Source organism: Cydia splendana, chromosome 11 (genome assembly GCF_910591565.1).
Source record: "Cydia splendana chromosome 11, ilCydSple1.2, whole genome shotgun sequence".
NCBI classification, from domain to species: domain Eukaryota; kingdom Metazoa; phylum Arthropoda; class Insecta; order Lepidoptera; family Tortricidae; genus Cydia; species Cydia splendana.
The window spans coordinates 8,722,906-8,734,106 of NC_085970.1; the positions used below are offsets into that span (position 1 = coordinate 8,722,906).

At 34.8% G+C, this 11,201-nt stretch overlaps 1 protein-coding gene across 1 annotated transcript in view; it reads right to left on the minus strand.

Annotated features, from left to right (window-relative positions):
• Positions 1–11,201, minus strand: part of LOC134795211 (uncharacterized) — an 82,528-nt gene that overhangs the window by 41,687 nt on the left and 29,640 nt on the right.

The window sequence follows — 11,201 nt, forward strand, 5'->3', positions numbered from 1 at the left end:
AACACGGCAAGTACTTTATATTTCAGAAAAAAGTAATATTTGATATGCACCAGGGTTGGCACAAGAACCAATTTAAAATTGCAATAATTGACCAATTAGGTATACACTTCGGGTGGTCACCATTTTTTTTGTAGTTAATTCAGATAAATTTTGTCATACAGTATAATATCCACATTTCTTACCTAATCAAAAAAAGTAATAATTATTTCGTTACCTTTTATAGAAAAAAAGTTAGGTCTGATTTTGTACAAGCAGGAATTTAACCCCACTGTTAACCTCGAATGGGCAAAACTTGGAAATTAAAAGATAAAAAAAAAACTGGCGGTGGTTCAGCACTTCTGCCACCATGAAGTATATCCTCAATTTTTTTTATTCAAATCAAAAATCATACGGCACACTCGATTTGTTGAAATCACCTGGAATGACCCAATAGAAGGAGTTTCATGCTTTTAATTTTAGTCGAGTAAGAATTTAAATATCTAACTAATCTAAATTCTAAAGAGAATAGATTGTATAGGGGACGTGCATGAACTATAGGGGGCAGCACAGGAGCGTCAGATCTTTGGCGCGAAGCGTAGATGTGTAGTTTATGATTCCGATGTAGCCCACAAGATGGCAGAACCTACTATGCACAAGAAAACGTACCTAAGAGAACGGTTGATGGTAGAACTTGCTTTGGCAATTGTACATGTTTCCGATTCAGACCACAAGATGGCAGACCCTCCAACGCGCACGGTCCCTATAGTAGAGGGTTATTGTCGTACTAAATTTTGTAGTCACTGTAAATCAGTGCTGTAAGTTTACTGCCATCTTTCGATACAGGATTCAAATGAAAATGAATAAAAAATATCAATAAATGTATATATGTATGGATAAATGTTTTTTTTTTTTTTAGAACGCCATATGATTTTGACCCTTGTTCTTTTACTGATATGAGTAAAAATTTTTAAATATAAAATGGTGTCGAGACGAGCATAGAGGCCAAAGGTATGGCGCCGTATATTCAAGAATCAAATTTTCTTTAAAGCGCAAAAAGCCATCATCTCTTGCCAAAATTAAACGAATACGCTTAGCCCGCGCTTAATAAATAAAAAATACGTTTTTTTTCATTTTTTCAAAATAAAATAATAAAATAAAAAACAACAATTGATACGAAATTTAAGTATAAAAAAATACAAAAAGTTGTGTAGCAGCATACAATTACTGGGGATGGAACCAGGGACCTCCCAATGCAAACAAAAAAAGCGAACGTTTGCAAAATGCGCCATGATAGTTCTTACTAAAGCTGACGAAATTTAGCTACTCATTCTCAAGTAAAAACGAAATATCTAAATACCGCCTAAACCAGCGATAATTTTTTAGGGTTCCGTACCCAAAGGGTAAAACGGGACCCTATTACTAAGACTTCGCTGTCCGTCCGTCCGTCCGTCCGTCCGTCCGTCCGTCCGTCCGTCCGTCCGTCCGTCCGTCTGTCACCAGGCTGTATCTCACGAACCGTGATAGCTAGACAGTTGAAATTTTCACAGATGATGTATTTCTGTTGCCGCTATAACAACAAATACTAAAAACAGAATAAAATAAAGATTTAAATGGGGCTCCCATACAACAAACGTGATTTTTGACCAAAGTTAAGCAACGTCGGGAGTGGTCAGTACTTGGATGGGTGACCGTTTTTTTTTTGCTTTTTTTTTTTGTTTTTTTTTTATATGGTACGGAACCCTTCGTGCGCGAGTCCGACTCGCACTTGCCCGATTTTTTTTCTGCATTTTTTGCTATTAACTCTGTAAACATGTCTCAAAAAGAAAAAAACTCTTATGATATCGATACGACTATTTGTTTAGGCGACAGGTATCACGACTCCGCCATTTTTAAAAATTTCCAAAAACCGGATTGACAAAAAAATTTTATTTAGTCATAGAATCTGGTCACAAAATTTCATGAGAATCAGTTAAGAATTGCGACCTGTAGAGGAGAACATCCGGACATACGAAAGCAAATTGCTCGAGTCAAAACGTAGACCTTCGCTACGCTTCGGTCAATTAATACTTTTTGAGATATTGGGGAAATAAGAAATATCTACTTTTTTCCCCCCTTTTTTTGTTTATAACTTTTGATATTTTTGGTATGCGTGTGCGTGTGGTGAAATAAACGCATCCAATACATTTTTCTAGACAACATTACGAATCTAATGAGTATATAATGAGGTATCACACGTATTTTTAGGAGTAGTAGTTATCTCTATTTTTCACCATTTCAGTTTCTCGAGTAGACTAAATATGTAAATTCGTAAAAAGTGAACGGAAAAGTGTCAGCGCATACATCGTTCTATCCACGTACGATTAGATAGCCTAGCTAGTTAGTCGTGTTTATTGTTGGTATATATTTACCAAGTCCAGCCCCCTACTAAGTAACTAAGATCTTTAAACCGGGACAATCGGCTTATCGGCCGGGACACCGGGACACCATGCTTCAAACCGGGACATGTCCCGGCGTACCGGGACGTATGGCAACCCTAACGTACAGTCATCTGCAATAACATGTTACTCTTCGAAGGCCGCAAAAATATGTGACACCCTCTTATGACTCTACAAATAAGATCGTGTCAGATATTTTTGCGGCCTTCGTTGTGTAACTTATTATTGCAGGTGACTATACGAGTATCTCATGTCTTATTTCTAATGCTAAAAAAACGAACTATAGAAATACGCCTATAATTTTCCATAAGTATTACCCCTATTACGTCAACATGCATATCTTTAATCGGTAGTTTAATTGAGGAGCATATTTCAAAAAGGTCACATTTCCTATTTAAATCGCATTGGAAATTCAACCTTATGAAGTAAGTAATAAGTTACAAATATGTAATGCCTCAATTGTCTCGAAATCGGTTAATACTCGAATACGTTACTCGTTCAGTAATGTGATCCTAATTTTTTTTATCAATGGAATTTTACTAAATTCATTAAGAAGTTATTTATAGATTCTAGAAAAGCGTCAATAGGATTAAGTAGGTACTTACGTTACTACGTACAGTAGAAAGTACAGTAAGTACAGTTTCAGGTCAATCGAATAATGGAAATTGGGTCTAATTAAGCTTGCTAAATTTGACCCGAACATACATACATACATAAATAAGAGCTTGTAAAATAACTAAAAATTAAAAAAAAAATTAAAACTCCCACAGAAATGCCTTACACCCGTTAAAGATATACGTACGATGCCACAGGGAGACATACAGACAGATTTTGGTGTCAAACGTATAACACCCCTCATAATGCGTCGGCGGTGAAATGTGTTGGCAAGTCCAACAGAACGAAACTCTATAAAACAAACAAACAATAATTTATTTAATTTCTTTTTCACTTCTCATGCTCAAAAAGTGCACCTTTATGTCGTGCGTAGACGACATAAAATCGCATTTTATGCTCTAGAGCATAAAAGTAAAATTTTCTTCTAAGACTAAGGTAATCGGTCTCAACAGCCAAACAGTTAAAACATATTGCACAATTTTACTGAGCAATAAAATTGTGTAGATGACAAAACTTGTTATATTATTTTATTTTTGCTACAATTTATTAGAAATCCGTATTTTCTGTCATTAAATTTAGTAAATCACATAAAATAGGAGTCGATTATCGTTCAAAAATGCTCCGAAATGTTTGAGTTGGCAGAAAACCAAGCGTCTGAAACTCTGATCACATGTTGAAAATTAAAAAAAAAATTAAAAAGTTAGTTGGCGGGAATTGGTTATGTATTATGTTCTTTCGCTTTACGACAATTTCGTGGTGTAAATTGCCGTGAAAAATATAATTTTATTTTCCTCGCAATCGAAGTGAAAAGCAGAGTGTACAGCAAGGGCATAAATGTCCATTTTTACCCTCGTGTACTATTTTGGTCTTCGCTTCGCTCAGACCAAAAAATTGCCTCGGGTAGAAATGGGTCACTTTATGCCCTTGTTGTACAATCTACTATTTACATTTCTGTGCTATATGCTCTATTTCTATTTTTGAATGCTGTTACCATGTAAACGGGATAAACATTCACTTCACATTTCCAACATTCACTTCACATTTCCACTGTGCTTTTGATCAAATATAATTATAGTGACTAATACAGTGGTGGGCAAAGTACGGCCCACGGTCCATCTGCGGCCCGCGGATGGATTTTATCCGGCCCGCCGCCGGTCCTATGAAATAATTAGTATATGGCATTGGCCCACGATTATCAATTTATTACAAATCAAAATAAATTTTCGCTACAATTCTGGCCCTCCACTAAAATTTTCTAAACTTTCTGGCCCCCCATGAAGAAAGTTTGCCCACCACTGGACTAATACAAGACGCTTTTGACTTCTTTATTCTTTATTCAAACACTATGTATAAGTTTACAGCTCCAGCCAAGGCACTTATACTGTTAATAGGTACATATGTTGTCAGTATCATAAAATTAGTAGGTACACTTATTGTATTACACACTTATCTTTATAATTGAACATACAATACGGAATCAGCCCACATCCACCCCCACCGCTGATCAAAAAGTAAGAGCCTATGACGTATTTTAAAGTCATCGGGTAATTTACACATATGCAAGTCATTTGCATATGCATATTCAAGAGTATTAATTCTTGTCGAGTGGTTAAAGATAAAGATGCGCTCGACAAGAATTACACTGTTTATCCGAAGAACGCCCTTTGGCATTAAATTGGCTTCCTGCATTACGCGTTGTTTTCTGTTTTCTTTAACAAAACCTGTTCTATTTACAAAACTTCTGTGAGACACAGACATATTAAATTATTGTATGAAGAACGGGTCACTCACGTATTTTAAGTCGAAAAACGCTCGACATGTTTCACTCCGTACCAAGGGGTGTCTGCGCCGCGCCGGTCCTGATGACACTTCTCGGTACGGAGCTACGGAGTGAAACATGTCGAGCGTTTTTCGAGTTAAAATACGTGAGTGACCCGTTCTTAATATATTTTATATAGTCTGTTCTATTTACTTTCAGTAATAACAATAACATTTTAAACTTAAGTATTTTTTCTATAAATAAATATTTTATAAATACTACATAGTTCAAGGTTGTAAAGTCTAAAATATGCGGAAATATTTTTATATGATGGTGGTAAACAACCGTTTAAGGTAATTGTGACGTTTATACAATAAAAGTGCAATGCGAACTACCTGCAAGTCGACATTCTGTTGTCAACTGTCATGGCGTACAGGCGGGTCGCGGAGCACACCTGACTGACCAACTGAGTTTTATTTATCACCTTGTAATACAACAGAACCTAGACGCCACAATGGCGACGAGGATAAAGAACGTAAGAAAAAACAAAAAATCGATGTAGTTGCTAAATAACCGACAAAAAGTTATCAGTTTGAAATTATTTTTTCAATAAAAGGGAGGGAGACGAATGACCCAAATAGCACAGGTATGATGGACCCATTGTGGACTTAATTTATAGCTCTGAGCACATAAACATCTTTATAAGGTACACTTCTGGTATTTAAACTATATTTTGATCGAGAAAAGAACTATTTTTACGCTAATATTATTACTATAGGGCACATTTCAACGTCTTATTCAGTTTAAATACTATTAAATGCTTTTACCTTTCCAAAAAACGGGTCGGTGAACAGAAGTGAAGCCAAATACAGTAAAATAAGTTATTATAAAATAGAAATAAAACTTTTATAGCGACTGTGTATTTAAGGAGGCGTGTAAAACTATAATTAAGTTATACGTATAATAAATAAACTGTCGCGCATATTGCTGTATAGTGCTGAATATGTCTGTTCACCGGTAATTTACTACAGGTAACTAAGTATACCAACGTGGTGCTCTCTGCGTTAACGGTTGTTGAAACAATATCTGGGTGCGCTGTAGTTTATTATTAGCTCACAAATGTATCAAATTAACGACAAATCCTTAATAATAGTTCACATAATAGGGTTAACACTTTTAACCAGAAGTTATCTACCTAAATAAATAATAAGTGTACGCTTTATTTAGCGTCAGACTCAATAAAAATCAACAGATCATCTGCTATACAACATGGTGCTACTTAGCTTACGTGTGCTAGTTAGATATGCATTTAAATTATTTATCCAAATTAGCATAATATTATCTGGGTCTTGTTTCTATAATGCAAAAGGAAAAATAAGTAAACAAACTGATACTGTCGGTGAAATTTGTCGTAAAGCTTAAGCTTAATACGAGTATTCTCCAAAAATGGAATACTTTTATGGTTGTAAATGTTGTTGTGTTAATATTGCACTCACCCTCCTGGGGCCCAGCCATACAAGGAAAAAGTCTGAAATTTGCTATTGAAATTTGAATCTATAGTGTAGGATTCAGGGTTGATTTTGTTTTGTTTAAAATGGAACGAAGCAAAACAGATGCAACTCTGCTTCAATTAAACATTAGGTTGTGTCGCTAAGGAGCAAAATGTCATGGTTACGGCGACGGCGAACATTGAATCCTGAACGAAGCGAGGTATTAAATGGAATACTGAGCGTAGTGAGGGATTCAAGTGTTAACGCCCAAAGAGAAAATAATTTTGCTACCATGTGACCCATACTGCTTTTCACATCACATAATATATGTATAAGGAAATAAAAAATAAAAATAAGTTAGATTAAAGAACCTAAAGAGTCTTATTAAGAGTCTTAAGAGTTTAAAGAGTTAAAGAGTGAAAAGAGTCTGAAAAGTCTAAAGAGTTAAAAGAGTAAAGAGTCTAAAGAGTCTAAATAGTCTAAAGAGTCTAAATAGTCTAAAGAGTCTAAAGAGTCTAAAGAGTCTAAAGAGTCTAAAGAGTCTAAAGAGTCTAAAGAGTCTAAAGAGTCTAAAGAGTCTAAAGAGTCTAAAGAGTAAATAGTCTAAAGAGCCTAAAGAGACTAAATAGTCTAAATAGTCTAGAGTCTAAAGAATCTAAAGAGTCTAAAGAGTCTAAATAGTCTAAATAGTCTAAAGAGTCTAAAGCGTTTAAAGAGTCTAAATAGTCTAAAAAGTCTAAAGAGTCTAAAGAGTCTCAAGAGATTAAAGAGTAAAGAGTCTAAATAGTCTAAAAAGTAAAGAGTCTAAATAGTCTTAATAGTCTAAATAGTCTAAAGAGTCTAAGGAGACTACAGAATCTAAGTTAGAGTCTAAAGATTGTAAGAGTTTAAATAGTCTAAGGAAGTCTAAAGGGTCTAAGGGTATTCAGAGTCTGAAGAATCTAGAGTCGTACATGTGTGCAGTAAACAGATTTTGTTGAAAATAATTATAATAAAAAAAACCATTTTCCGAATAAATGTAAAAAAATCTTCCACCGAACTTAGAAAGTACCTACTACAGCTGGTAGGACCGTGGGCCTTGGGAAGGTATGGCTATGCTTAATAATTCTGCCGCGCCAGCAATGATTGCGCGGTGATCGATTACATTTGGAAACTCATGAAATGCTTACCTTGTCCTCCTTAAATAAGTTCTTTATTTAATTATTTAAACGAGTTTTCAAATGCAAGTACCGCGGTTATGGTGGTGGGGCGGGGTTGCTGATGCCGACTATGGTGTATTTAAAATAACTAACTAGACATTGACACAACCTTGTCTATAAATATGAAAACTAGAAAAGTCGAGTTTCATAGGCTGAAAAGACAATGGTATTAATGTATAGTTTATGCAAGATACGAGTTCCGTATAAATAAATACCTACAATTGGAGTGAAGACTCCGTGAGTGGAACCTAAGTCCGAATAAGGAAATACCATTGGAGTGAAAACTCCGCGAGTGCTGCATGGGATATCGGCCCATGTAGTGCAAATGATAAGTTCTTCAGAATTAAAAATAAATATAGCTCAGGAAAAATTCCATAAAATTTAAATTGTTAGTAATTGTGACTATAATTAACGTTAAGGAGTGAAACTCAGGTTATTGTCACAAAGACTCGTTGAACTTTAATGTATGTCTTGGGGTCCAATCCTATGTATATGTGTCTACCTGTTCTGTTTGTTACACGTTAGGTTACTTCGATAACTCCTTAAGTACAGAAACTCGGTAGTTAGAAGGTACTTACCTAACGCACATGTTCCGTGCTTACTTACCGATAGTATTACAATGATGTCTTAATTGTCCGCTTTAGAATGTGCCTGAGTGTCGTGTGCCTGCTAACTGCGAGCACTCTTCCAAGTACGCACGTTTCAGAAGCTAGCGAAATGGACATTTTTAAAGTTGCTGTCGACAAATTATAAGAATACTTTTCGCAAAAACAGAGTTTGTATGAACGATTCGTGTTTCGACTGATGCAACAAGAATTGTACTTTGGAAATTTCTAATCTAATCTATTCCTAATGATTCTAAATGTGATTTCAATGCGGAAAATTGAGCCTCCGCCGATCTAAAGGAAAATATTGAATCTAGGGGTTTCAGTTACAATAAACAAGTGATTATGGGAACAAATTTGATAAAATGTTAGGAGGCAACTGAAAGAGTTTTTGGGCAAACATAACAAACAGGTAGACAGGATTGCGATAATGGCGCCGCCTTCCCCCTAAAAGATAAAATGTGCCGGCATGTGATAAATGTGCCTACAAAGGCCAATTCAAAATGCAAAGCTGCACTAGGACTAAATGAGTACCGATAAAAGTCGACGGGCCGACTAAATTAAAGTCCAAAAATAAATAAATTACCTAAAGCCAATCAACTAATTTTAGTGCCAAAAGAACACAATAGTAATTCTATAAATTTACAATCAGGTTAAAGGTCAATTTAAGGTAAATAAATAGACGCTGGGTCCGTCACAATGCCACACATTGTGTAGGTATCTAAAGTAAATGCTGAAAAGAATACAAAGTACCAATCAGTGACGATGCGTGAAACCTTGCACTCCCACTGCGCTACTTTATATATGACTTGTTCCTAATAGTGAAAACATACACATACGAACATAGTAACCAAATCCGTAAAATGGACGGCCAAGCGATGGCGTCAATATCGGACAGTTACCCAGATAGAGATGAGTTTTAATTAAGTGTAATAAAAAGGCACGTTAGTGGGAAATTTATACTGTGTACGTATAAAAACGTAAGGACCAGACGTGATCTTGATTGCACCAAATTGCAGTTTGCTTAGTTGAGGTTGAAACTAACAAAATCAAACAAACCTTGTAAATTGAGGTTGCAGATCGAGCCTCTATATTTGCAAGAGTACATATATATTATTAAAGAGTTATTTACTTAAGTCGTTGTTTAATTATCGTACAGGTACTAAGTACCAAGTATGAACTAAAACCCAAAATGGCCTAGGGTTTTATTAAAGCAACGGAATAATAATAAAGTAAATTTTCGAACAATGTACTCGGTGAAACCGTGTTCATGGTAATGAAATTCCATTGGTTCCTTGTAAAATATACATAATTAGAGTTAAACAATATATGCCACCATCAAAATGAACATACACAGGTGCTAGTTTTGCTCTATAATATATCTGTAAGTAATTGAACCTAAGGGAAGCAAAATGTCTATAAAAAAAATATTAATGTGACTGTAACCATGGTCAAATTAAGGCTGTGTATATTGTAGTCAAGGGCTACTGTAGACTATAGTCAAGGCTAAAATCAACTTCCAATTGTAAGCAGGGATTAAAGTTGTTTTCATAACATAAATAATATCATTCATTGTATAAGTAACATTAAGTTGCTAGATTAACAGTAGGTCGATATACCATACTTGAATATAATTGAGTGTATTCAGCAAGTATTATAATTAAAAAACGGTAATAAAATAATGTATCCAATGCAATTTATAATAATAACGGTCAAATATGTAGGTACCTACATCATTTTACCCGAGTAATAGAAATCTATTTGTATAGATCATGGTTTGCGTAAATAACATACCAGTACACAAGTAAAACTAAATAGGTTGTGATATCTGGTATGACTTTTTACCTTACTTAACATTGGACCATTTACGTATATTAGAAATTGCATTATATCTATATATTATACTATATTACCTATCAAACAGCCAAGTAAAACTGAGGAAATCAGTTGTTGCCAATAAATAATGTACATGTACGAGATGTTATTGGAAAGCGACCTGTATGTTACAATTTTATTGGAAATTCACGAAATAGGTATTAATTGTGTGAAACGTGTATATAGCTTGAACGCTAATGAAAATACCTAGAAAAGTGTAAGCATCCAAAGAAAATATGTATCAATTAAGGTTAAACTCGTAAGATATTTAAACCTCGAGTTATTATCATTTTGAATAAAAGAAAGCAGACTCAAAATTCAAAACTGAAAAAAGGAGAAGGAGAGAGACTGATATTGTAAAAGTAAAACCATAATTGTATTAAAACACTTTATTACGCTAAACAAGTACATAACAATAAGAGAATAGAATAAATGTGTACAAAGGCGAACTCATCCCTTTAAAGGATCTCTTCCAGCTGACCGCTAAGCAACTGAGAGAGATACTAGGAATAGTGTAAATATTCCAAGGTTATATTGTTAAAAAATGTTTATTGTTGAACGGTTGAGAAATGAATATATCCACACCTCGCCGAGTTTCTTCCGCCGGTTCTTCTCGGGTCTGAGGTTAACGCTGTTTTCCGAACCGGTGGTAGTATGTCGGAATTAGAATCTAAATTAACCTAGCAGTTATAAGATAAACAGATGTGAGATGACTGAACTATTGTTGCATGGCTAACGCATAAAATAAAATAAATAAATCATTATAAAAAGGAAGAGATGTGACGTTTATACAATAAAAGTGCAATGCGAACTACCTGCAAGTCGACATTCTGTTGTCAACTGTCATGGCGTACAGGCGGGTCGCGGAGCACACCTGACTGACCAACTGAGTTTTATTTATCACCTTGTAATACAACAGAACCTAGACGCCACAGTAATAAACAAGTACAAAAGCGCCACATAAGCGTAAAGAGTATGGGTGACACATTTTAAAATAAATCCGAAACCCCAAAAATTAAGATTCTGCCTATCTGATAATTAACTAACCCTAGCATTACTTAAACGCATCCTGAAATTATCATTATCTAATTAATTATAATTAAGTTTATAAATTGCAATGTATAGCTGGTCAAGCAGATCTTGTCAAAATTTGAAAAATGTAGGCGCGAACTTTGCTATCCCATATGTCACATATCAGAGTAATGAGATTTTGAATTTTTGTTAAAGACGTCAAAGTACCTATA